Source organism: Muntiacus reevesi, chromosome 1 (assembly GCF_963930625.1).
Source record: "Muntiacus reevesi chromosome 1, mMunRee1.1, whole genome shotgun sequence".
Taxonomy (NCBI): Eukaryota; Metazoa; Chordata; class Mammalia; order Artiodactyla; family Cervidae; genus Muntiacus; species Muntiacus reevesi.
Genome location: NC_089249.1, coordinates 270,644,291 through 270,666,701, shown reverse-complemented (window position 1 = coordinate 270,666,701; position 22,411 = coordinate 270,644,291). Strand labels below are relative to the sequence as shown.

At 39.7% G+C, this 22,411-nt stretch overlaps 1 pseudogene; it reads left to right on the top strand.

The window, feature by feature from the left end:
• The first annotated feature begins 3,373 nt into the window (after window positions 1–3,373).
• Window positions 3,374–3,926, top strand: LOC136158597 (mitochondrial import inner membrane translocase subunit Tim17-A pseudogene; annotated as a pseudogene).
• Window positions 3,927–22,411: the final 18,485 nt, after the last annotated feature.

Sequence of the window (22,411 nt, the reverse complement as noted above, 5' to 3'; positions counted from 1 at the left end):
CTTCATACACATGGGAAAGACACCTGGAGGAAATGTATGAGGAGATAGTGTCATGGAACATGCTAGGGGTAGCTACTTGTCCTTTCGCAGGAATTAGAAAATAAAACAGTTGCTTTCTTTCACTATAGAAAAGGCTTTCCAATACGTAGTGTGAGTACCTGTTGATGGAAATCCATGGAGGATACAGAGATGAAGAGGTAGCAGAATCTGGACAACAGTCAGTAAGAAGCTGTGTAGGTAACTGGGGCAGGGCATGGAGACAGAGACAATTTACTTTTGAAGCATCGTTGGCTTCAAATTCTTCACTGAGACATTTATTCATTTTTCCTTGAGAAGAGAGTTCATGGTCAAGTAAGTTTAAAAAAGTTTCCCTTTACTCCTTCTTCAGCATGTACCTTAGCAGCTGGAACTGCTTAACTTCGTTTAGCTTTAGTATTTCCAAAAGTCATATAACCAGGTAATCTCATTTTATTTTCAATTGAGAAAAAAATTCTTATCATCCTAGGGAAATTAGAGAGTATACTTTCAGAAATACTGCTTCAGAAAATTTGTTTCTGAGAAACATCCTAGTGAAAAGCTCAGAAAGGAATTTCCCTGACATTCTTTTAGAGGTCAGTGGCTTCTATGGTCGGAATGTGTGGCCTTTCAGAAAAGAACCATTGTCTCAATTCACTGGAGCTCTGCAAGGTTGCATCTTTGTGAATCTTCTCTTTGAAAAGACATTTAAAATTCCTGGTGACTCAGATGGTAAAGAATCTCCCTGCCATGCAGGAGACTGGAGTTCGATCCCTGGGTTGGGAAGATCCCTTGGAGAAGGGAATGGCAAACCACTCCAATATTCTTGCCTGGAAAATTCCATGGATGGAGGAGCCTGGTGGGCTACAGTCCATGGGGTCGCAAAGAGTCAGACATGACTGAGCGACTAACACTTTCACTTTCCTTTAAAATCCAAAGTCTAAAACGAGACCAGTCTTAGAAATGCTATAAAGAAGAACAGAGTTAGAAAGGCAAATATGAAAATTAAAGTAGTCTTTTGAAGAGCAGAATGATATTTGAATTAAAAAAAAAAGATCACTTGAAACAAAAGTGTTGAAAGATTTGGTAAAATTTGGATGAAATTATTATCAAGTTGAGTAAGGGCCCATTAAGGAAAGATTACTATTTACTTGGGAAAATGGTTGAACTAGTAAAATACAAAAGTAGTTCCTACCCAAACACTATCCTTATGACAGCAAACTTGTTGAAAGGGCAAAACATGGGAAAATTACTTTATAAATATTTTATAACTAGAAGACGTTTCAGCTGAGCAGCCTAAACATAGCCTTTTAGGCTAGAAGCAATATGCTTTCATTTTAATATGGTATAAATAGGTCATCCATCACTATCTGAGAACAAGTTTTTGCACTGAGTCAAAAAAAAGAGGGGCCTTTATTTGGATGAGAGGAAACAATAGGCATTCATTAAGAATATTTAGAAAAAAGGTGTATGGGGAGAGGGATAAATTAGGAGTATGGGATTAATAGATACACACCATTATATATAAAATAGATAAGCAGCAAGGATTTTCTCTACAGCACAGGGAACTATATTCAGTATCTTGTAACAACCTATAATGGAAAATAGTCTGAAAAAAAAAAAAAAAAACAAATCACTTTGCTGTATACCTAAAACAGTATCGTAAAAAGAAAAAGGGTATATTATCTTTCAAGAATTCTCTGAAGATTTGTCTTAATTGAATTGACTGTTGATTGTCCTTTCCAAATAAATGAGCTCTTGACTGAAGTCTTCTGGAACAGCAGTTTGTCTCTGTGAGTTATGCAACACAGGGAGGTGAGTAGACATGCTGGTCTTGGATGAGCCTACGTATTCTTTCCGGAGCTGCCACATCTGTATGCAGGACTATGCCCAGGAACACTTGTGAGTGTTCAGTTTCCTTTAGAGGTTTCCACATCCCCAAGAATATTCCCCCTCCCCATCTTGGTAGCTCAGTAGGGGTCCGGTGTTTCAGATCTCTAGCTGCCGAGAGTTCCTTCTTTGGCACTCCACGTTGACCTGCTTAACACTGCTGCTTCCCTGCATTTTACTGAAACTTCATATTATCCTCCTTCCTAGTCACAAGAGCAGAACACTGAAAGCAAACTAAATGTAAAAAGGTAAGAAAATTTGAAAAATGGGTTCTGATGAGATACAAATGAATCCCTAAAATGTGCTTTTGTTCACTAATGAAAATCACAAGAGCAGAACACTGAAAGCAAATTAAATGTAAAAAGGTAAGAAAATTTGAAAAATGGGTTCTGATGAAACACAAATCAATCCCTAAAATGTGCTTTTGTTCACTAATGAATTGTTAAGTTAAAAAAAAGCCAAGGCATAAATTCTACGTATTATACACTATAAATTTCATATGTATATTGTTCTCTTTACATGTGTGTATACTATTCTGTGGGCTTTCCAGGTGACTCAGACAGTAAAGAATCCACCTGTAGTGTGGGAGACCTGGGTTTGATCCCTGGGTCAGGAAGATCCCCTGGAGGAGGGCATGACAACCCACTCCAGTACTCTTGCCTGGAGAATCCCATGGACAGAGGAGCCTGGCGGGCTACAGTCCAGGGGGTCACAAAGAGTCAGACATGACTGAGTGACTAAGCATAGCACAGCAAAACACATATATTCTATATATATATTCTATATATATATTCTATATATGTGTTTCTATGTAAGTATTCTATATAAGCACTCTCTATATGCACATATTTATACATACATGCAGCACTGAAATGTTAATGGCACTTATCTCATGGTATAATTACAGTTGATTTTTGTCTTCTTTGTCCAATTTCAATAGATATGTATTACTTTGCCATTAAGAAAAATCTTGTGGCAGAGGCCAGCAGAATATTGTAGAGCAGTTGTCCTTCAATAATTGTATTTTGTTCCATACCTCTCAGTATTGTACAGTATTGTACAGTATTGTATAATCTTTGATACTTATTAGTTAAAAAAAAAGAAAGAACTGAAGATCCTGCCAAGTTAAGGAAAAGTGAGACTGTGTGTGTTTATGTCCAGGCAGTAGATGAGCAGAATAAAGATAAAGTCATAGTAAACAAGCAAATGTCATAGAACTGTTTTCACTATAATCCATTCCATTCTTTGAATCCCTGGTTTTTGCTAGAGGAGCTGGACATATTCGTGCAGTTATGTTAATATATGTGCACAGACCTTGAATTTTGTGTTCAGTCTGGAGACTGGACTTGTCCTCCGCTGATCAGCTCTGTGACTATTCTTGGACAAGTTCCCTGGCCTCCCTGGACCTCAGTCTTCCCATCAATAAAGAAGAGGTTCAGGCCTGGCATCTCGGTGCTGCAGAGTCAAGATGGAAGAGCATGGGCATGAGCCCTGCCCCTGGCACTTTGAGGATGACTGTAGTGGGGCCCTTACAGTAGGCACCAGAGGTGGTGGTAATCTCTCAAGCATTCAAAGGTTTTCTGGTGGGAGTTCTCTGATGGGAGTTAACCACAGACTGTGAGAAAGTTTGACCACTCTTAAAACCAGAGCTGCTCAATTGGGAGCTAGCTTTGCAGGGTTGGGGGGGGGGGGGGTCTGTTTTCTGTGACTGACTGCAGAATGTTTCAGGTCAGAGGGAAAGAAGGGCCCTGGAACTCCATCACAAGTAATGCCTTAAAGGGGCCGTTCTGGGAGCAGGAAACGGAGCAGTGACTATGGTTGGCTCAGTGTTGATGGGTGGCATTCTCCTAGCTCTAACTGAATCAGCTGGTATCTTGTTGATGAGATTTGCTTTAGCACAATTTCTGAATGATCCTCTGTTTGCTGAAGATCCCTCCCAGTTGCCTTCAGCCCAGTTACCATCCTCATCTTTTGGAGACTATCAACAGTTCCAACAGGATTCTTTCCCAAAAGACATTTAGCTCCTTTTTCTATTTAAAAGAAGATGGGTGCTTCCCAGGTGGCGCTAGTGGTGAAGAACCTGCCTGCCAATGCAGGAGACATAAGAGACATGGATTCCGGCCCTGGGTTGGGAAGATCCCCTGGAGAAGGGAATGGCAACCCACTCCAGTGTTCTTGCTTGGGAGAATCCCATGGACAGAGGAGCCTGGCAGGTTATAGTCCATAGGGTCACACAGAGTCAGACAAGACTGAACTGACTCAGCATGCATGCATAGGGGGAGGTCTTAAAAGATAATAAATTTGTTTATTCTCACTTGGATTGCATTTGTGATCAAATTAAATGTCTAAAGTGTTTATAAAAGGAATTACAAGAAGTCTTTAGCAATGAAAGACTGAAAGCCCAGCAGCAATGAAGCATGACCGTCATTTCCAGGGGAATTCTCTGCCTGGTTTTGTTCTGTTAGTCAGACAGTTAAAAAAAAAAAAGTCTGGAAATTGCCTTTTATTTTTTTTTTTAAAAGAAGAGGTTTGGAGGAGACAGATGACCCTTGAGTCACCTCTTTGGTGAGTCTGTGGCTGTGACTGCCCGAAGTAAGATATTGTCAGTATAAGGGGTTTGTGCAGTGATCCCAAGAAGTACACTTAAATGATTAACATTTTTGTAACATAACTGGAGTCTTATATGAGAACATGTGTAGGTTTGTGGGCTTTTCCAGGCCTTACTTATGTCTCTAGACGATGGTTGTACAACTTGAGCCGGGATCAGAATCACCTGAGCCTTTTAGGACAGTGACACTCCTCCCAGCCCCGGGGGGCTCCTGATTCAGTCAGCGAGGGGGAGGGGTGGGACTGGAGAAATTACATTTTGAACAGGTTCCACGTGTTGCTGATGGTCTGGAAGAACCAGCCTGGAGAAAATAACCTGGCTAGGGGAAGACATTTCTTGATTTTGGATTTCTTTTTTGCCCCCTTTCCAGAATTCTTAGAAAAGTGTTCTAAAGATTATGCAAGGGTATCTCAAGGCCCATTTCATTTGAAAATTTCCCATGAAAACAATGAAAGCATTGTTCCTCTGGATGCTCCAAGTAGGAGCCAATGAAGAGATTAATGGTGTAGGTCTGACAGTGGCCGAGGAAGAGAGTGGATTGTTTTTGGTTGCCTAGAGAATCCCGCACATAGCAGGCACGCAATTTCTTTGTGGAATTAGACAAGAAAGTGAGATGGTTTTCTCTGTGCAGCACATTTAACCGAAATACCATGATGGGCTCATGATGTCACAGTTACTTGATGGGTACCTGGGTAAGCCCTCACAGACGTTTCCCGTCTTGTCACTCAGCTTACAGAATTGATGGCATCTATGGGCGTGTACTGGAGAAGGAAATGGCAACCCACTCCAATATTCTTGCCTGGAGAGTCCCAGGGACGGGGGTGCCTGGTGGGCTGCTGTCTATGGGGTCGAACACTGAAGTGACTTAGCAGCAGCAGCAGTAGCATGGGTGTGTACATGAGAGTCAGCAAACTCAAGCAGGGATGTTGACCAAGCGGCCTTCTCTGCCTGTGGAACCAGTTCCCATTCCAGAATTAAATCATGTATTATTTCCCATATGTTTTGCACATGCCACTCCATCTGCCTAGAGGGACCCAGCCCAAGATACTTCCCTGTTGCTATTATGTCACCTGTTAACCTCTGTGAGTGACTTAACCTTGGGACTTGCCAGCCTCTCACTATCCTTGTTCCATGATGAGCTGCTTCTTCCATGGGACTGGAACTATCTTGAGTACACAGCTGGTCTTGGATTCATCTCTGTGTCTCCAGAGCCTGATGGAGCATTGGGCAAATGTTTTCTGTTGAAAATAGGGCCATGGATAGTCACCGACAAAATTTTATCTTTCATATAAGTAAAATAATCAATAAACAAGACCACAACTCAAAAGTTGGCAAGTGGAGCATAAGAGGTCAAATCTCTTTGTACTTTCTCCATGTTCAGGCTAACAAACCAACAAACTTCCTCCTGTTTCTAACTATTCTCTGCTCTTGTCTCCCCTGGTCTCCGCCTGCTCCAGGATCTGCCAGGGCTCTTCTGAAAATTTCAGAAATCCACCTTGGATTTCTAATCTGGCTCCTTCCCTCCACTCTCTGAAGGAGATTGCTGTTTGTGTGTGTTTTTCTCCTTAGAGACAAATCAGAGCCCTGATATTTCCACAAGTAAATGAAATGGAGGGTAAAATACCTGGTACTTAGAAAGAAGCATGGAAGTATTTGATGTTACATTAGATTTTATGCTTGTTTTTAAAAGAAAGAATGGGATAGTCCTCTTCTTTTTTCTATCTAGCTACTTAAACTAGCTATCTTTATATTTGTGGGGTTTTTTTTGGTACAGAAAAATGTTTGAACTGATGTTTACCTGCTGTTAATTATGCACAATTTATATGGTGGGACTCAAGTGACTTTTAAAGCACTGTTCTATATCCTGGTCAGTATTGATTCTTAAAGAGATAAGCATTCATTATTTTTACAACTGCTATTCAAAATTATTGCCTCTATCAGTATTTAGAAAATCCATGCCTCAAATAATGTCAGACAATGGATTCATCTGTTCTGTTTCTGTTTCTTAGAAGACACAAATGTCAAGAGTCATAGTTCAAGTTACCAAACCCTAGAGCAGAGAGGTAACTTATCTTTATGCATAAATAAATTCTGTTGGACTGAGCTTTCATGACTGTTCAATCTGCAGCACATGGAATGTTCTTTGGGGGATGGAATCTGACTCTATTAAGGTAGATCAAAGAGGGAGCTATTTCAGGCAGCCAAGGTGGTTCCGTGTTTAGAATGAGTCAAGGTAATGCTGTTTGGCAAGCTTTCCCAAAAAAGGCATGTAACCTTAGAGATGAGAAATAGAGCACAAGGTGGTCGTGACCTAACTATTCTCCCAGGGAGACAGGAAGAAGGATTCTTGTTCTAGATATGCTTGGTAAAGAACCTTCTAATTTTTTTGTCCAGATGACTTTATGAGGCTTTGGTGGTGTTGCTATGTAAGGCTAGCTGTATGTCCTTGCTGGGAACAGGAAATTAAAATGGAGGTTTTGGCTGAACCCTCTGGGGATAGATTTCAGGTAACACTATGATATGTGAAGCAGAGCATCCTATAGGAATTTCCAAGTTAAAAATCCTAAATTCAGTTATGTGATTCTAACACATCTCATCTACCTCAAGGGTAAAAAAGGGTCCATTTATTGGGGATCAAGAAGAATTTGTGAGAAGGATTTCCTTGGAAACGGATGCTTCAAGGGGACGAGGTTTATGTGTGTGTGTGCGTGTGTGAGGGAACTTCTCCCGCAGGGAAGTCAGGAGGGTTTTTAGGCTTCCTGGGATCACATGGAAAACATGATTATGCATCCCCTTTCATGAGGAGGACACGATAGACTGATATCTGACTGTACCTAGGGAAGGTTCAGGGTGAGAGATGGGCTGACTGCTTGCCATAATCTTATTGAGTCTATGGGATAGAATAAAAGGCACATGTCACGATGAGAGGGAATAAAGATGGTCTGGAGGTCATCTGTGGGCTCCTTTTGGGTTAATGGCAGAACACCCCATCTCAAGTGGTGGAGTCCTACAAGGACAATAGCCACTCCTGTACTAGGATCCAATGTAAGCAAGGGCCTGCTCCAAACCAGGGATGAAAAGCCAAAGGCAGATCAGTCAAATCAGGAGTTTTTAAGGTATATTGAGATATAGTTTGGATAAGTCAGGAGTATGGCATTGGTTATGGCAAGTGTCCACATGTGACCTCTTACATAATGACTGAAACATGAATTGGTCTACTCCTGCTGAAGAAAGCATTGCCTTCAAGTGGAAATTAAAACGACACCCTCAAAAGTGGACCAAGCAACAAGCAAACACTGCTTGCTGGCAGTTCACACACCAGTAAATTTTGAACAAATTTACTTTTCCAGTGGTCATGTATGGATGTGAGAGTTGGACTGTAAAGAAAGCTGAGTGCTGAAGAATTGATGTTTTTGAACTGTGGTGTTGGAGAAGACTCTTGAGTCCCTTGGACTGCAAGGAGATCCAACCAGTCCATCCTAAAGGAGATCAGTCCTGGGTGTTTATTGGAAGGACTGATGTTGAAGCTGAAACTCCAATACTTTGGCCACTTGATGCGAAGGGCTGACTCATTTGAAAAGACCCTGATGCTGGGAAAGATTGAGGGCAGGAGGAGAAGGGGACGACAGAGGATGAGATGGTTGGCTGGCATTACCGACTCAATGGACATGAGTTTGGGTAAACTCCAGGAGTTGGTGATGGACAGGGAGGCCTGACGTGCTGCGGTTCTTGGGGTCACAAAGAGTCAGACACAACTGGGTGATGAACTGAAATTTTGAACAAACTTAAGGAATATCAATTAGAAGGAGGGGGAGGCCAGATGATGAATCTGACCGGGACAACTGCATGTCACAGTTTGGACTTGTGCCTAGGACTTTGCTGACGTTGGTCCTAAGGTCACCCCTCCCCTCTGTGAGGTCTTATCCCTAAAACCTATCCTATATGTTACTTGCCTCACACAGAAAACACAAGATTGGTGCAGACTTGGAAAATTGTAAGCCCTATTTTATTTAAATCAATTTTGGTTAAAAAGTATAAGTGAATTTGATGGAATTACAGTTGTAATTAGAAATTGTTTATAAAGAACCAGGAAAGAAGAGAGAGTCTGGTGATACATGAGATATGAAAATATAAGTCTTGAATCAACTATTGCATCTTGGCTAAAGTGAAAGTGACAGATATTTTCAGAACAGTTAATTTAAAACTTAAGTTAAAAAAATTAAGTTAAATATAAACTTATTCTATATCTCATCTATATATATAGATATATTCTATGTCTCATAAAAGTGAATATTTGTATCTGTTTACTATGAAGGTCCTTCAGTTTTCTTAGAATATTGAGATACTGACTTGAGTAGTTTCAAGAATTGTTGTTAAGTTCCAAGCTAGACTCTGATATACATATACATAGAAACCAATATACATCTGATATACATAGAAACCAATTTATTAGAATGTTTGTTGCAGAAAACTGTGTTCTTTCCTAAAGTTGAAAACTGTTAACTATTTTTTCTTGGGAGGAAAATATCTATTTTTTTTTTTGTAGGAGATTAAGTGGTAGATAATGGATAGTATTGCTCTAGCTCAAATTAACTCAATAAGAAATAAAAGGACTGTAGATTTTCTTAAAATTAGGAGACCCAGGGGATTCCCTTGCCTTATATGGGATTCACCACTTGTCTATAACTTGGAATTCTGTTTGTTGCAATTTTTTTTTTGACAAGAAAAAATGTAACTTTCTAACATTTGTTTACATTGGGGAATGGATGATTAACAATGTTGTGTTAGTTTCAGGTGTATAGCAAAGTGATTCAGTTATATATATACATGTATCTATGCTCTTTGTTGTAATTAACAGAAAATTCAACTCACAATGACTCAAGGGAAAGAACTTATTAGCTCCCACAGCGGTACATTCTAGATTATATCTGAGGCAAGACCCAGTGGTCATAGGATGTCATTAGGATGGGCTCATTCGACCCTGGTTCTGCTTCCTCTAGGTTGGCAGCTTCTCCCCTTATATGGTCAGATGACTACTTTGATTTGATCAGTTTAGCAGTCCTGTACCAGTTCCGGATCTGAAGAATATGGGTTCTGATTGGCCCAGTTTGATCCACCCCAAACCAATGGGACTTCCCTTGTGGTTCAGCTGGTAAAGAATCCACCCGCCATGCGGGAGACCTGGGTTCAATCCCTGGGTTGGAAAGATCCCCTAGAGGAGGGAAAGGCTACCCGCTCCAGTGTTCTGGCCTGCAGAATTCCATGGACTGTGTAGTCCTTGAGGTCGCAGAGTCAGACACGACTGAGTGACTAAGCATACAGCAGAGCACATGTCTGCCCAACCCTCTTTCTTTCCTTTCCTCCTGGGCGGAGTGTTTCAGGGTGCCCTCTTCACGCTCTGTACCTGGCCTCCTACCTCCTCCATCTCTTTCTCACACCTAAACCCTCTAGCCTCATAATCATAGTCCCACTTTAGAAGTTACGTGGGACACTTTAACTTCAAAAGCTCCTGGTGTCCAGGCCCCATACCTTGAGATTCTGGTTCAACTGGTCTAAGGTGCAGCCTCAGTTGTGATTTCAGCTTCACAGGTGGGATGTCGGTGTGCAGGCAGACTTCAGAACTATTGCTGCTAGTTGAGCTTGGTGCTTAAATACCTGCCCATCCTCTATACAGAGCAAGATGAGGTTTGAGTGCTAACCCTCCCCGGGTATTACATTTAGCCATATCCAGCCCTGCCACTAAAGGAATGCAGCGGTAATGATGAAACATCAATCACCAAGACAGAGAAAGCAATTGGAGAAGCATCATTACTCCTGAAATAATGTGAGAAGGATCCCTCAGTTTTCCCTCGCACATTATTTACGTAGTTTATAATTAACCTGACTGAGATGAGCTACCAAATAGATATAGTTTATAGGTTTTTAGAATAAAAGATGCTTTAACGTGCAGGGGTGTGTGTGTGTGTGTGTGTGTGTGTGTGTGTGTGTGTGTGTGTGCATTTGTGTATTTCCTTCCCCCAAAATTATTCTCTTAAAGAAAAAGAAATTTTCTGTACCACCGGGTTTACATATGAATCGTTTTTACATTTTCTCAGCTCCAGGATTGAATTGTCATTGCTTGACTCTCAAGAACTAAGTTGTATATTTTCTGCTACATGAATCATTATAAACAACAGCTTTGGGGAGGCATTCTAGGGCCAGTAATTATACTGATGAAACAGAAAGACTGTATTCCAAGTGAAGTTAATTTTAGCAGAAGTCAGATAAAAATGTTGTTGACTAACAGCAAACATGCTGGCAACAGAGCCAAAATCACTGGTGCCAGTGACTTGTTGTTTGGGCTGGGCAGTACCCAAGCCACCACGGAAAGCCAGATTGGACCTCCTGGCAGCCGTAAGTTGCTTAAAAGTTTGAAGTAGACGTATTGAGCTGATTACATAATGACCCTGAGAATTCACAAGTAAAATGTAATCCTAAATTAGAAATGTGACTGAGAATGTAGAATGCTAACAATCTAAAGTGTGTGTGTGTGTGTGTGTGTGTGTGTGTGTGCGCGCACACACGTGTGTTGGGTGGGGCGTGGCTCACAACCCATGTAGTTAATATGTGTGTGCATGGATATGCTCATTTGCTCAGATGTGGCTGACTTTTTCTGACCTTGTGGACTATAGCATACCAGGCTCCTCTGTCCATGGGATATTTCCAGGCAGGAATACTGGAGCGGGTTGCCATTTCCTCCTCTAGGGGATCTTCCCAACCCAGGGTCAAACCCGCGACTCCTGCATCTCCTGCATTGGCAGGCAGATTTTTTACCATTGCACCTCCTGGGAAACTCTGTAGTTACCTGACACAAACATATTTATTTCTCCATTGGGTCAGCTAATCTGTGAAGAAAATTCCCAAATGGAGAAAAAAAATTGCATCTTATTAGGATAGCAACTTCAGTTCAGGTCAGTTCAGTTGCTCAGTTGTGTCCGACTCTTTGCGACCCTGTGAATGCAGCATGCCAGGCCTCCCTGTCCATCACCAACTCCCGGAGTTTACTCAAACTTATGTCCATCGAGTCGGTGATGCCATTCAGCCGTCTAATCCTCTATCGTCCCCTTCTCCTCCTGCCCCCAATCCCTCCCAGCATCTGGGTCTTTTCCAATGAGTCAACTCTTTGCGTGAGGTGGTCAAAGTATTGGAGTTTCAGCTTCAGCATCAGTCCTTCCAATGAACACCCAGGACTGATCTCCTTTAGGATGGACTGGTTGGATCTCCTTGCAGTCCAAGGGACTCTCAAGAGTCTTCTCCAACACCACAGTTCAAAAGCATCAACTTTTCGGTGTTCAGCTTTCTTCATAGTCCAACTCTCACATCCATACATGACCACTGGAAAAATCATAGCCTTGACTAGATGGACCTTTGTTGACAAAGTAATGTCTCTACTTTTTAATATGCTGTGTAGGTTGGTCATAACTTTCCTTCCAAGGAGTAAGCATCTTTTAATTTCATGGTTGCAGTCACCATCTGCAGTGATTTTGGAGCCCCCCAAAATAAAGTCTGACACTTTCCACTGTTTCCCCATGTATATCCCATGAAGTGATGGGACCAGATGCCATGATCTTAGTTTTCTGAATGTTGAGCTTTAAGCCAACTTTTTCACTCTCCTCTTGCACTTTCATCAAGAGGCTTTTTAGTTCCTCTTCACTTTCTGCCATAAGGGTGGTGTCATCTGTATATCTGAGGTTACTGATATTTCTCCCGGCAATCTTGATTCCAGCTTGTGCTTCTTCCAGCCCAGTGTTTCTCATGATGTACTCTGCATATAAGTTAAATAAGCACAGTGACAATATACAGCCTTGACGTACTCCTTTTTCTATTTGGAACCAGTCCGTTGGTCCATGTTCAGTTCTAACTGTTGCTTCCTGACCTGCATATAGTTTTCTCAAGAGGCAGGTCAGGTGGTCTGATATTCCCATCTCTTTCAGAATTTTCCACAGTTTATTGTGATCCACACAGCCAAAGGCTTTGGCATAAAGCCTGGCAATAAAGCAGAAGTAGATTTTTTCTGGAACGTTCTTGCTCTTTCAGTGATCCAGTGGATGTTGGCAATTTGATCTCTGGTTCCTCTGCCTTTTCTAAAACCAGCTTGAACATCTGGAAATTCATGGTTCATGTATTGCTGAAGCCTAGCTTGGAGAATTTTGAGGATTGCTTTACTAGCGTGTGAGATGAGTGCAATTGTATAGTAGTTTGAGCATTCTTTGGCATTGCCTTTCTTTGGAATTGTAATGAAAACTGACTTTTTCCAGTCCTGTGGCCACTGCTGAGTTTTCCAAATTTGCTGGCATATTGATAGCAACTTAGATGTCTTAAAAAAAAAAAAAAGAAATCCATGTTCACATTTTGTTCAGAATTCTGTTTTCTGCAAAGAATGCTGTTCTTTTAGGAAATCAGTTAAGATCCTTGTAGCCAATATCTCAAGTCAGTTTGCAGAGGTGAGTGTTTCTGGATGATTCAATAAATGCATCCTTCTATGAAGAAATTAAGGCTAAAAACACAAAGGCTATTAATTGGTAAAGAAGTGTGCAACTGAAGAGAACTTTAGCATAAGGAGGGAAAGTGGGGTTATATTCTCATTGGAAAAATGCCACATGTAGCTTTTCTTTTCCTTTTTTTTCTCATGTGGAGAACAGCAGCAGAAATTCTGACTACAAAAATTTCAAGTACAAAACAGTGTTTTCCCTTGTTGCTGTTCAGTTGCTAAGTCTTGTCTGACTCTGCGACCACGTGGGCTGTAGCACTCCAGGCGTCTGTCTTTCCCCATCTCCAGAGTTTGCTCAAACTCATGTCCATTGAGGTGGTGATGCCATCCAACCATCTCATCCACTGTCTCATCCAATGTTTTCCCTATGATTAGTTTAAATTAGTTAGGCCAGGGTAATATACTGACTTGACATCTGATCTAGAGATTAGAGATCAGTTGACAGATAAACAATTTTATTAGTAAGAAAAAAATTCAAATTACCTTAATAAAAAAGAGAAACAGTGAACCATGGTACTGAGCTATCTGTGGGGTGGAAACACTATTTCAGAATCTACTTGATAAGGAACCTTGAAGGATATCACTAAGGGTCTGGCCCACCCATCCTCTCTCACACACCCATTCGCTACTTGCTTCTGAAATTTCCAGACTGATTTCAATATGTTCCAGTCTCTTTCCATGTGTCAGGAAAGATGTACATTGATAGTGTCTTAGATAAACAGTACTGGTAGAAAGAGATTAAATTTCTCAATGTCTACATATCAACCTTAGGCAATTCTTTAATTCTCTTATTGAGCTATATGCTCATTCTTGAAAAAGCTTTGTGGCCAGGGCTGTTGGTACTTGGACTGGTCCAGTGTAATAGACTGAATCCCTGGGCTCTGTGAATATGTTACCATAAAAACCTAAAGGGACTATGCAGATGTGATTTGGATTTGGAGTCAAGGATATGGAGATGAGGAGAGTATCCTGGGTTATTTTGGTGGGCTCAGTGTAGTCACAAGATTCCTTATAAAGAGGAACACAGAAGGATCAGAGTCAGAGAGAAGGCGGTGTGATGATGGAAATCAAGATCAGAGTGAAAGAGAGTTTGAGAGAGACTATGGTTCTTTGAAGATGGAGGCTATGGCCATAGGCCAATGAGTTCAGACTTCAAAAACTAGAGCAAGCAAGGAAATGAATTATCCCCTGCAACCTCCAGAAGAAATGCAGACTTGTGACATCTTGATTTGAATATTTCTGACATCAAGCACTGTAAGAGGATAATTTGTAATGCTTGGGCCACTAAGTTTGTAGTAATTTGTTGCAGCAGCAATGGGAAACTAATGCACCTAGGAAACCCAGGCCACAGTGATTGGTAACCCAACTAGGAATCCATGGAGGATGGGAAAGAGGTGATTTTTGCAGTCGAACCTTGGAAGACAAAAACAGTATCTATCATAATAGTCAAGCAAAATTTGAAGCTGAGCAATCTGAAAGTTGGGGAGAAAACTCTAGAAGTACAATAGGAAGAAAGGAACCAGGACTCTTCCAAGTGAAAATGATGGAATCCATTTCTAAAGCCCCATTTCTAAACTTTGCCCATCTTTTGCTGTGCTTTCCCCTGGGAGGGAGGATCTTACAGAATGGTTTGCATTATTTTGGTGGGCATCTTAGGATGAATCAGTGATACTTATTCTCATAAGGAATACTCAGTCACACTCGTCTTTATAAGGCATATCTCTGTGAACTAACATATTTAAATGAATAACAATTCCTGAAGTATCCATTCCTATGCAAAGTGTTTAGCTATATGGCTTGGAGAAATGAATGATGATAATTTAGGCTTTGAATAAAGCCTAAAAAAGGAGTATGTCTCCCACTTATCTATGTTCCCTATCATCATTTTTAAAAAATTCAGTTTCTTCAAACTACACTTATTTGTGAAAGATATCAATGATTTTTGGCACATTAAGCTACCATCTTTGCTTTTGTTAGTGGTTATTTGTGTTTTTTTTCATTAAGGTGTAGTTGATTTTCAATATTAGTTTCAGGTGTACAACATAGTGATTCAAGATTTTATTCCATTTAAAGCTATTGTAAAATATTGGCTATATTCTCTGTGCTACACATTATATCCTTGTAGCTTATTTATTTTATCCATAGTAGTTTGTATCTTTTAATCCCATGCCCCTATCTTGTCCGTCCTCCTTCTGCTCTCCTTACTGGTAAACATTAGTTTATTCTCTGTATCTGTAAGTCTCTGTTCATTGTGTTATATTCATTCATTTTAGTTTTTAGATTCTACATATAAGTGCTAGCATGCAGCATTTTTCTTCCTCCTACTGACTTATTTCACTAAGCATAATAGCCTCCAGGTCCATCCATGGTATTGTAAACAGCAAAATTTCCTCAGCTGGTAAAAAATCCGCCTGCAATGCAAAAGACCTGGGTTCAATCCCTGGACTGGCAAGATCCCCTGGAGAAGGGAATATCCAGAATCCCACTCCAGTATTCTGGCCTGGAGAATTCCATGGACTGTGTAGTCCATGCGGTCACAAAGAGTTGGACATGACTGAGCGATTTTCAGTTTCACTGTCATACATACATATGTCACTTCCTTGTCCATTCACCTGTTTACAGACACTTACGTTGCTTCCATATCTTGGCTGTTGTAAATAGTGCTACTATGAACATCGTGTTGCATGTATCTTTTCAAATAGTATTTTTAATTTGCTCAAATATATACCCAGGAGTGTAATTGCTGGGTCATATAGTAGTTCTATTTTGAGACTTTGAGAAACATCCACACTATTTTCCATAGAGGCCATACCAATTTACCTTCCTACCAACAGTGTACAAGGGTTCCCTTTTCTCCACATTCTTGCCAACATTTGTTATTTGTGGTCTTGTTGATGATAGTCATTTTTGACCGGTGTTAGGAGATATCTCACTGTGATTTTCATTTACATTTCTCTGATGATCGGCATCTTTTCATGATTCTGCTGGACACCTGTACATTTTATTTGGAAAAATGTCTATTCAAATCTTCTGCTTATATTTTAATTGGATTGTTTGCTTTTTTGATATTGAGTTGTATGAGCTGTTTATATATTGTGGATATTAATCCCTTATTGTCATGTCATTTGGAAATATCTTCTTCCTGTTCAGTGGGTTGTTTTTTCATTTTATTGGTGATTTCCTTTGTTGTGCAAAAGCTTTTAAGTAGGTCCCATTTGTTTATTTTTGCTTTTGTATCCTTTGCCTCAGGAGACAGGTCAAAAAATTATTGTTACATCAAAAAGTGTTCAGCCTATATTTTCTTCTAATTTTATGGTTTCTGGTCTTCCATTTTGAGTTTTTTTTTTTTTTTTTTTTTTGGTACAGTGTCAGAGAATGTTCTAATTTCATTTTTTTAACACATAACTGTCAGTTTTCCAGCACCGCTATTAAAAAAACAATCTTTTCTCTGTTGTGTATTCTTGCCTTCTTTGTCATGGGTTAGTTGCCCATAAGTGCATAGGTTTATTTCTGATCTCTCTGTTCATAGATTCCATCAATCTTTGTGTCTGTTTTTTTTGCCAGTACCATATAGTTTTGGCTACTGTAACTTTATACTGTAGCCTGAAGTCAGAGAGCATGATATTTCTAACTCTGTTTTGCATTCTCAAGATTGCCTTGGCCATTTGAGGTCTATTGTGTTTCTCTATAAAACTTAAAATTATTTGTCTGAGTTCTGTGAAAAATACCCTTGATATTTTATAAAGGATTGCCTTGAATCTGTAGATTGCTTTGGGTAGTATGGTTATTTTGACAATAGTAATTCTTCCAGTCCATGAACATGGTGTTTTTTTTCATCTGTTTGTGTTATCTTCAATTTCTTTCACCAGTGTCTTATAGTTTTCTGAGTAGAGGTCTTTTTTGTCCTTAGTTATTTACTCCTAGGTAATTTTTCTTTTTGATGTGATTATAAATGGGATTGTTTCTTTAATTTCTTTTTCTGACAGTTCATTGTTTCATTAATATTTTTCTTTAAATCAACTCATTTAACTTTCCACAAAGAAAAGTTAATCAGAGAAATTAATACATAACTGTTAAAATTAAGAAGTTCCTTTGTCACTTAAAATCGTTTCATATACCACTAGTTTTTCAGATTTAAAGCTTCTTTTAAAGCTTTAAATAGCCCCCTTTTTCACAGAAAGAATATCTTTAGTTAACTTTCCCCCTAACTATGCTAGTAATCTTAAAGCATAAATAGCCTTTGGCTTCTAGTAAAGGCAGAGTAGGTAATTTGAACTAACATTCTCACTAACAACAATGAAAATTTTGGGAGAAAATATGAAAATAATCTTTTTGAAGGCATCAGAGAGCCAGCAAATCTGCAAAGTATTGTAGGGTGAAGATTTAGGATAGGTAATCCCAGAAAAGTCAGCTCAGAATTTGGGGTTGCTTTTCCCATGGTGGTACTTGTCAAATGTAGAAATGTTGGTTGAGAACCTATAAAGCTGAGCAGATATTTCAACAGACTCACATGGCTGGGAGGTGGGGGGAATGGAAGGAAGGAAGGGGTCTCTGATAAACTTCTAGATGTTAAGCTGGCATCCCATAGATCCATCCACTACCACCCAAGTAAAGGTGTATAGAAATTAGTTTTCTCAGGTACTGAAGCCCAGCTTCACATAATTTCAATCCCTTATTTTGTTAGCAAATTCAGAATTGTAGTGTTCGTGGTCCCTATCAGAAGTAACGATAAATGCTCTTTGGTGAAAGATAACATCATCATGGGGCTCAAGTTACATCTATTATTTTCAACCACAGTATCTAGCACTCAACAAGAAAAGGCATATGAGAAAGTAGACAGTGTAACTGTTACTATAAACAGAAACAGACCCACAGGTAAGCTACATAATAGAATTCAAAACTATATGCATAATTTGATTAAGGAAATAAAAGACAGGATCTGAAACTTTTGCAAAGAACCAGAAATAAAGTGAAAAGAAATGAGAACTATATTAATAATATCTAAAATTAATGTTTCGAAGTTTGCACTTATCAGATCAGGTACCACTGAAGGGAGAATTAATAAGCAGAGTAATTAGTCAGAAGAAGATACCTAGAATGAAGCACAGAGGAACAAAAGGTTGGAAATACTGAAAAAAATGAAAGGCACAAAAAAATACAGAAAAAAGTAATATGTATTTTGTTGAAATTACAGAGGCAGGAGAAAAAGGGCAGAAGAAATATTTAAAGAGATGATAGCTAAAGATTTTTCCAAAGCTGATGAAAGACATCAAGTATTTGTGTGAGAAGCATTAGAAACAAACCTCAAGTGAGTTAAATACAAAGAAAATCATACCTAGAGACATCATAGTAAAACTGATGAAAAGAAATCATGAAGATAAAAATGTTTTTTAAAGTAGCCAGAGTAAAAAGGTAAAAATTAGAAAACAATGAATTTCAGAAGACAGTGAATAGTATTTTCCAAATTACTGAAAGAAAATAATTTTCAACATAGGGAAAATGAAAATACGATAGACTTTTTCAGATGAATAAAAACAGAATTCATCACCAAAAGATCTACACTAAAAGAAATAGGGTTATTCAAGTAGAAAAAGATCAAGATCCTCCAAAAGCTTAGAGATGCAGAAAGAAATGATGAACACTGAAAATGGTACCTCTTGGTGAATATTGACTATGAAAAATTAATATATATAAACATATAAATAAAATCCCTATACTATTAATTTACATAGATGATTTAAGGTAAGAGAAGGGGTGAATGAAAGCAAATTGTTATAAGGTCCTTTCATCATCTGCAAGGAGATAAAATACTCTTTTATGTTATGCTTTGCTAAGTCAAAGATTGCTGTTATGACCTCTAGTAACCACTGAAAGGACATTAAAATATAGTTAAAGCTAAGAAATGAATAAGTTCAGTTCAGTTCAGTCGCTCAGTCGTGTCAAACTCTGAGACCACATGAACCACAGCACTCCAGGCCTCCCTGTCCATCACCAACTCCCGGAGTTTACCTAAACTCATGTCCATTGAGTTGGTGATGCCATCCAACCATCTCATCCTCTGTCATCCCTTCTCCTCCTGCCCTCAATCTTTCCCAGCATCAGGGCCTTTGCAAATGAGCCAACTTTTCACATCAGGTGGCCAAAGTATTGGAGCTTCAGCTTCAATGTCAGTCTTTCCAATGAACACTCAGGACTGATCTCCTTTAGGATGGACTGGTTGGATCTCCTTGCAGTCCAAGGGACTCTCAAGAGTCTTCTCCAACACCACAGTCCAAAAGCATCAATTCTTCAGTGCTCAGCTTTCTTTATGGTCTAACTCTCACATCCATACATGACTGCTACAAAAACCATAGCCTTGACTAGACGGACCTTTGCTGACAAAGTAATGTCTCTGCTTTTTAATATACTGTCTAGGTTGGTCATAACTTTCCTTCCAAGGAGTAAGCATCTTTAAATTTCATGGCTGCAGGCACCATCTGCAGTGATTTTGGAGCCCCAAAAAATAAAGTCAGCCAGTTTCCCCAGCTATTTAAAATTAATAAAGATGGAAGTTAAAAATTAAAAAAAAACCCTCAATCTGAAATAAGAATGGGAATGCAAAAAAAGGGAACATAAAACAGTTCTACAATGAACACAATAGCAATGAATATTTTTAGACTGTGATATTGAGGTACCATTTCCCTTTGAAGGAATAGGAATATCTTGGAGAAATAACCTGGTTCAAGGAAACACTCAAAATTAGCTTTGACACAACAAACAAGAAAGCTCTCAAAGACTAACGAAGTTGTGTCAGATTAACTTAAGAGCAACCCTGAACTGATCTTTACTGGTTTAAGTTGGAAAATTTGATAATGAATAAGAATAATAAAATCAAATACATTAAAATCCATCAGTTCAAAACAGTATTTTTTAAAAGTTTCCAATAAAGTCAGAGATTGCCTTTCCAGGACACAAGGGCATTCTAAATAATGATAAACACAGGGAAAGAATCAAGCATTTATTGTATTTTTCCTACATGAACATATCTCAGAGTAACCAAGTGGTTGATAAAGAGATGTCACTCCTTACAAAACTTAACTAACTTATCAAGAAGGAATGATAGAATTAGCAAACTGTTATTTCACACTCAAAGAATTAATGGACCTGTGAACTGACTATCGATGGTTCCTAACATCATATGAAAAAAAGCAACCAGATATCATATTTCTCCTAATGGAGGCACACAGCAACTCTGATGAAGTTGTCTTGCTCAAAAAAAAAAAAAAAAAAAAAAAAAATCAACCCAAATGAGATTAGGCTTCTATCAATTTGTAGGGGAAAAAAGAGACAAGAACACGTTAGAAAGACACTTTGAGGATACAATGGCTGAAGCCAGAGAAACTCTGTAAGACAGATAACCTGCTTTCTTCAGCAATAAAATTTCAAGAAAAAAAAAATTAGATGGGAGCTATAAATTATTACAGGTGTAAAAGTCATATTAACTAATTATAATTATGTTCTTTGGATCCAAATACTAACACAAGAATCTTAAGAAATAATATTTGTATGCCATTTGTGGAAATATGAACACAGAATGAATATTTGATGGTATTAGGGAATTATTAATTTTTTAGGTCTTGTGATGGAATTGTAGTTATATTTGAAAAGGAAAGTCAGTATTTTGGAGCTATGTAGTAAATTATTTACAAACAAAATGGTTTGATGCTTAGGGTTCATCTCAAAATCACCTGATGGGGGTGAGAAAGGAGACAGTTTAGAAGCAGCAGAAAATTACATGGTAAGTTTTGAAGCTCCGTGATGTGTCCATGGGGTGCAGTGTTGACTATTTTCATATGTGTCAGGAGGAATCTGACTCCATTTTTCCGTGTTGGACTACTGATAGCTTTTAAACCTCACCCTCCCTCTTCCCATTGTACTCCAGACCCAGACGAGCCGGTAAGAAAGCCCGCAGTTCCCTCCTTTGGCACTTGTGGAAGACTCAAACCACAGAAGCCCTCGCCCCGTCCCCAGCCCCCGACCACAATAAGACCCCAGGCTTTTCTCCCTGTTTTCTGCTCTCAAGCCAGTTCAAACCTGCTGGAGACCTGACTTCTCTTTCCCCAGACAGCCCAAACCTGCAGCCACTTGGTCGGCACTGGGGACTGCCCGGAAACCCCACCTGGCTCTGCTGTCTGAGGTGCAGGCCGCCTTACTGGGGGTGCCCTTGCATCCTGGGGGGGGGGTGTGCTGACACCGCGTGGCCAGTGTCAGCCTTGTGCTGTGGCGCACCCCAGGTGGTGTCAGGATAACTCCGCACTCCCTTCTCCCACGGGGACATCACGACATCCATCTTCTTCTTTTCTAAATATGCTTCACAGAGCGACTAGGCTGTTTCCTTTCTACCAGGAAAAAAAAAAAAAAAAGGAAGAAGAAGAAAAAGTTTGGGTAGATCAGAAATCATAAAAGGAACTGAATGAGTCTAGAAAGCAAGTCATATCTGGGGAAAGAAGAGGAAATGAGAGAACAGTGCTACAGTTGACTCAGCTCCGGCCTAAATTATTCTCCCAGGTTCCTACTTTCTCTCTGACACAGCTGAAGTTAATTCTTTTTTTTTTTTTTAATATGCTGACAATTTCAGTGTTAAAAGTAACTTCAAGAAGAAAACAGAGTATAAGGCAATCCATCCAGGTAGAATGTTTTATTGGGTGTCTACATATTAAAAAGCAGAGACATTACTTTGCCAACAAAGGTCTGCCTAGTCAAGGCCATGGTTTTTCCAGTAGTCATGTATGGATGTGAGAGTTGGACTGTAAAGAAAGCTGAGCGCCAAAAAATTGAGGCTTTTGAACTGTGATGTTGGAGAAGACTCTTGAGAGTCCCTTGGACTGCAAGGAGATCCAACCAGTCCACCCTAAAGGAGATCAGTCCTGGGTGTTCATTGGAAGGACTGATGTTGAGGCTGAAGCTCCAATACTTTGGCCACCTGATGCGAAGAGCTGACTCATTTGAAAAGTGATGCTGGGAAAGATTGAAGGCAGGAGGAGAAGGGGACGACAGAGGATGAGATGGTTGGATGGTATCACCGACTCAATGGACATGAGTTTGAGTAAACTTTGGGAGTTGGTGATGGACAGCGAGGCCTGGTGTGCTGCAATTCATGAAGTCGACTGAACTGAACATAAGTGAAGTCGCTCAGTCATGTACAACTCTTTGTGTCCTTGTGGACTGTAGCCTACCAATGCTCCTCCATCCATGGGATTTTCCAGGCAAGAACACTGCAGTGGGTTGCCATTTCCTTCTCCAGGGGATCTTCCGACCCAGGGATCGAACCCGGGTCTTCCGCATTGTAGGCAGATGCTTGTACCATCTGAGCCACCAGGGAATTGGTG